General features: G+C 38.8%; 1 protein-coding gene across 29 annotated transcripts in view; it reads left to right on the top strand.

The window, feature by feature from the left end:
• The first annotated feature begins 328 nt into the window (after nucleotides 1-328).
• Nucleotides 329-5984, top strand: part of LOC136826963 (uncharacterized) — a 578486-nt gene continuing 572830 nt past the window's right edge. For 28 of the 29 annotated variants that reach the window (XM_067084940.1, XM_067084928.1, XM_067084933.1 and 25 more), the window contains exon 1: nucleotides 477-612. The gene's annotated coding sequence lies outside the window, so the exon portion shown is untranslated. Of the gene's footprint in view, nucleotides 613-5984 lie in introns of all 29 variants that reach the window. The other variant, XM_067084667.1, reaches the window with a different exon arrangement.

The following is a 5984-nucleotide window of genomic DNA, read 5'->3' as shown; positions in this document are numbered from 1 at the left end:
GGGAGAAAATCGTTACGTGTGTCCGGAGCGCCATGCGCGGATTGGCCCCCTCGCTCCTCCAGCACACACACAAACTCACACACAGCACAGCCCACACAGAAACGACGAGGTGAGTTGCTGTTTAGCATTTCAAAATCGATTATTGTCTGTGGCCTGTGTTATCCTGGGCATTTTCCTTTTGCACTCACGAAGTTTACAACCTCTCATAGTTATGCTTTTGAGGATTTCGTCCCTCCCGCTGTGTCCCTTAGCCGAGGATATTACCCAATCAATAGACAAATGGCAAGGTCAAAATTATCTTAGGTAGAGTGGAGGAAATGCTGTTTTTAATGAAACATTTCTCTCCTTCAGGGGTAATTTTTGGCTTTTCGGGGCTAACGAATATTTTTCCATCTAGTTGAGCTTTGTTCTCTTGCATGTTTGAAGTGGCTCTAGAGCTTCCTTCGCGATATTCCCATTGATTTCTTTCGTGACTCGCTAGCAAGTCAGAATCTTTCGGCAACCACGCTGGGGGCCAGCCATATTGTGACGTCATCATCCGGGACTCGGGGCTCTGAGCGCCACCATCTTGCCAGTCGTGGTGAGCACCTGACGGAGGGCGACTGAGGAGAGGTAACTAAAAACATATCCTTCATTTCTGTACCTCGCTCATTGTCCGATTGTGCCTTTGGGATGTAACTGCATGCAAATTGGCCCGTCTGTGCTTGGCAGTCACGCCCACTGACAACATTCGTTCCTTGTACCGTCGTCTTTTTCCCGTGGTTATTTTTTAATCATGCTCCACTCGATAACATCTGGTTGGCGCCGAGGATGTGGTCACCTTGGTATGATTTTGTGTTTCTCTCTCTCTTCCTGGCTTGCAATTGGCCATTAGATCTCGTAGGGCGTGTGTAGGGTGCAGTATATTGGTGCAGTGCGTTGTATTGTAATCTTAAAGCAGACTTGTCCCGGCGTTGGTCTATAGCCACCGTGAAAATTCTTCTTTCAGAATGCATATGCCTATCGGTGCCATCTTGGTGGTCAGGTTGCACAGGTGCGTATCTCGAGTGTCGTTAACTGCTATGTACCCGCTGATATGTATGTATTCCACGCGTGATATGAGTGTATTTGCTATGTATTTATGCAACACGTGCCAATGTAGGGGGGATGAATGTGATGTAATACAGGTGTACTGTAAAAGATTTGTCCTTCGGAAGGGGGTGAGACCGGTTGAAGGTACGTACGGAAGTGTCTGCTTTTGACATCTTGTCTCTCCATCCTAAAGTGCAGAATTTCCTCAACGCCAGCAGGGAGTCATAGGGTCCAGGCTTACTAGCAGATAGAGGAGGGCTGTGTATTGACCCTGGCCTAAGCAGATGTTAGAAGGCATCACTCTCCTAACCGCAGGTCTTTTGAACTTTCTTTTCTTTCTGATCATTATTGGTTCTCGGGTCCTTCGTCCCAGATAAGGAGAGGCATTAGTTCCGGTTTCTCTCCGTTTATGTGGACTTGAAAGTGTCTGACTTAAGGTTGGTTGGGGGGTGGGGGGGATGGGGATTGACAGAGGGACAGATGCCTAGCCATCTTCATAGTTAATTCCTGGAAATAACTCGTTTCCTCCGTGCATGGTACCGTTTGAACAGTTTTATGATAATGCCACGTAAATTCCCCATCCATAAAGCGTTGAGTGCTGGTAAAATAAACCTTGAGACTTTGTGAGTTATGAGAATGATAACAGAAGATCGACTTTTGTCCTGTGTAAGGAAATAAAGGGGTGGCCACCTGGCAAACGTACAGATTGTTGAGTTTCTTTATTAGAATTCCCGCAACTCCCCTTAGTGTGTTCATGTCCATGTAGGTTCACAGAGGACGTATTCTGGACTCATTAGTTATCAATTGATCGTTGATACCTTACTTATCAGAACCAGAAGTGATATTACTGAATGTTATTACGTCCATTTTAAATTGCCAAAAATTGACCCCATTGTAACGCCCATCCGTGGCGCACGTTACGGCGCTGAATGACCTTTAAGCTCCAGTGTTGGCTCTTGTCCCATAAAACCTCCTCTGTATATCTCTTCGCCCTCTTCGTTTCTATATTGTAGCCATAATCCTCCTCTAAGAGAGAGGAACATATATAAACTCAATCAGTGGATCCATGAATTTGTTTTGTAGGATGTACATAAGAAAATGTTCTCGTTTGTTATATTCCCATGCGAAAAGTGCAGACTTGCACCAGTGGTTCAGTTTCACATCAGTTCGTGAGATAATACAGTGATCATATTTCTGGTAGTGGTGAATGTTCATCCTGAAAATGTTGGAGGTACCATATTGTAGAAGCACATTCGAAAGTGCTTGAAGCATAGATAAAAAGATAGATGGACTGTGTAGATGTCAGTGATGCTGGCTCTTTGCCCCAAGAGATAGCCTGTTTGTCCCTCTGAAAATATTAGGTTTCTTGAAGGGTTTGACAGGTTTTTCGTTCTACTAGAGTAAATTTATTGCTCTCGAGCCTTTTGTAGGTATCGTTTCTCATTTACATGTCGTTCTTTGCACCTGAGTGTGTATAAAATTTGTAGATGTTCATGTTTATATCAGTGTCTATTTTGAATCCCTCGCTCACACAGGTATACATACATAAAAATGCTGACATTCAGTGGGTCATCGTGTATATTTCCATAAGCATGCCCAAGCAACTGTGTTAATAGGCTACCTTGTATTCGTATCTCTATTTTGTATTTCTTTGTTTCTACAGTAATTTTGTCCGTTACGAATGATTAAGGTTGATTCATTGCTGAGAGATATACACTGCACATTTACATTATGCAAACCTTAGGGGTAAGATCATACACGTTCAGTTTTTTTTCATATTTTGAAGGTGTTTTAGAACAAGAAACTAAGATTCGATTGTGATAAAAGCAACTAGTGTAGAGATGCTAGATTTTAGTTGACTGGTCATTCTGGTGAAGAAAACCATAAAATATTGTATAGTGTAAACAAAAGCATCAGTCGAGAGAGCCATCTGCCTTCATATGGTATTAAAAGAACTATCAGTTGAAGAATCCATCTACCATCGTTTTACACCGAATGTACAAAATTCTCGTGAGAAATTTGTGTGTGATTGTGTTTCGTATTGTGTGCGGGTTTTTTGTTTAGCTTGAAGCATAAATCAATGCTTTCCCATAAATTTCTTTTTCCGACCATCCGATATGGTAAACTGTGTTTAAATGTCTGCCATACTTTAAATGTATTACTTTAATGCAATTTGCCAGTGATAACCATGTCAGAGTCATCGAAAACCTCACAGTATTTAGTTAATGTAATGTTATTTCATGTGTTATTTTCCAGCAACATATCTTGATGTAAAGCCGTTTCACGCGTTATTGTTATTACGGCATATCATAATGAAGTTCTTCCATGATGTTTCCTCATAAAATATCCTGATTTGAAGTCGTTCATATATTTTTTTGTAACCACAAATCCCTTACTTATGAACCTGTTGTTGTCCCAGTCGTATATTGTTAAAGTGACTTGCATTATTCTCACACTACATATCTTGATATGAAACTGATTCATTAGTTATTTTCCAATTTGCTCAGCTTCTTCAGTTTCGGGGTTTTGGAGAGGTCAAGTTATTCGTGTTTCACAGTCAAGTGTTTTTTTTTTATTTTGACTACAGTACGATATGAGATTCAGTTAATTCAATTTTTCTCTTATTTCCCAGAACTTATATAATCAGCGTATGAAAATGGATATATATATATATATATATATATATATATATATATATATATATATATATATATATATATATATATATATATATATATTTATATATGTAAAATGTATATGCAGTGTGTATGTGTAAGCATATATTCTATATGCACACATTATGCATGCATAACCACGGATGCCTATTTAATACATCGTATTTACAAGTATATTTGTAAGTCATGTGTATGATGAGCCATGTTGGCATGAATAAGAGGGCATTGCAAACATAAGTTTACCTTTCATGTTCCGGTGGCTCTCTTGGTTTCATATTTGGAAGAAGTCTCTCTCTCTCTCTCTCTCTCTCTCTCTCTCTCTCTCTCTCTCTCTCTCGTAGTTGTAAATAATCAACATCACGTCTTGATTCCAAGGCCACAGAGATCCATGTTCTACTGCTACGCTTTCATAATTATATAAGTTTTATATTTTGTGTGTATGTGTGTGTACTTGCAGCCTTATTTCCATGAATTGTTTGACGGGTCGATCGAAAATTATCCGTGGAGCATGCAACTTTGGCTGTCGTTACTGGCGGAAGGAAGTTACGTGCTTTTGCAGTCGTTTGTCATAGATAGCATGTGGTGTTGTTTTCCGAGCAACGGAACGACTTGAGAGGTTTTCAAGACTGTCTTCAGGGTATTTGCTTTATAGTTTTGAGATTCACGCGCACGCGCATTCATACCCATATGTATATATATATATATATATATATATATATATATATATATATATATATATATATATATATATATATATATATATGTGTGTGTGTGTGTGTGTGTGTGTGTGTGTGTGTGTATGTGTGTATATATATATATACACACACGTATATATATGTGTGTGTGTGTGTGTGTGTTTGAAGTCTCACGTAGTTGTACACTCCAGATTATGTCTTAATTATGTCTTAACGGACAGGCTCCAGAAAGCTTTACCCGTTCTCTTCGAAACAGTGTTTTCGGAATGAGGTTGCTAGCCCTGTGGCCATGGTACCGAAGATGGTTAAGGTGTTCGTTTATCTACTGACAGCACCTGGCGTTTTCTTGTTCACCCTTAACCTTCTTCATCCTGCAAGGAGTGGTGACAGTGGGTTTTCACAGACGGTGCACAAATCACTCATTATACCCAGGATTTGAACTTGTGCCCTCTTGATAGAGAGGGAAGTGAACTTTGAGATCCAGAAGCACAAGTACACTTGTTTAGGGCTGAAACACATATGCTGATTCATCCGTGTGTTGCTTGGAGCATTTTTGTTTTCATACTTACTGTTATTAAATACTTAAGTTTCATGTAGTAGGTTAAACAGTACTGCACTTGAATACGTAAGATGACTGACAGTAGAGTTTATTGTATATATATATATATATATATATATATATATATATATATATATATATATATATATATATATATATGTATGTATGTATATATATGTATGTATGTATGTATGTATGTATGTGCTGTGGGGGTTTTGTGTACAGGTCCCTTTTAATTCATTGGTAGAAATGGTGGTCGTTATCTTCTCTTTTCTTGGGAGCCACGTACTTTGGAGGAAACACCTTGCTGAACATGAGACCTTTTAACAACTTTTCTGTAGCTAGTATTATTTATTTTGTTTTACCTTTCTCTCAGCCTTATACTTTTGCTTTCTTTCGTAAATGTCTTCTGTGCTTCGAACTTGTCATTTTGAAAGAATAATGGTTTTTAAATGGCTTAACTTTTCTGCATCTGTTGTACGTGTATGTTTTAAGTCAAGTTTGGTTTTCCCAGTTGTATTAAAATTTTCTCTTAGAGTTTATATTCTTATGGCAAATGGTCATTGATGTACCATATGTTGCTCTTCTTAGTTTGGGAATTTGTATAACTCTGAGAATTTCCTCTGTGTTGTATTTAGCTGAAAATTTGGCCTTTCTTCTTTAAAAAGGGATTTCTGATATAATATGTTGGCTGGTTAATGCCATTCGTTCGATATATGCTTTACCGTTGCTTAGCCCTCCATCCCATTTCCTCCTCCCCTCCCCCTCCACCCATCCCATATGGCCATGTCAGAACCCCTCTCCCTGTTTATGACGTGCTTAACGATTCCAAGACGTCTTTGTCTTAATTTTTTTTTTTTAGACTTCGTCTGTCACCCTTCAGTACTACAACTTTTGATCACGTTAGCTGTAGCACATTTATTTATTTTTTTTTTAATTCCTGGTTCAACTTGGTGCTCGTAATCCTTTTTATATCATTTATTC

Source organism: Macrobrachium rosenbergii, chromosome 3 (genome assembly GCF_040412425.1).
Source record: "Macrobrachium rosenbergii isolate ZJJX-2024 chromosome 3, ASM4041242v1, whole genome shotgun sequence".
Lineage (NCBI taxonomy): Eukaryota > Metazoa > Arthropoda > Malacostraca > Decapoda > Palaemonidae > Macrobrachium > Macrobrachium rosenbergii.
This window is presented reverse-complemented; position numbering and strand designations above follow the sequence as displayed.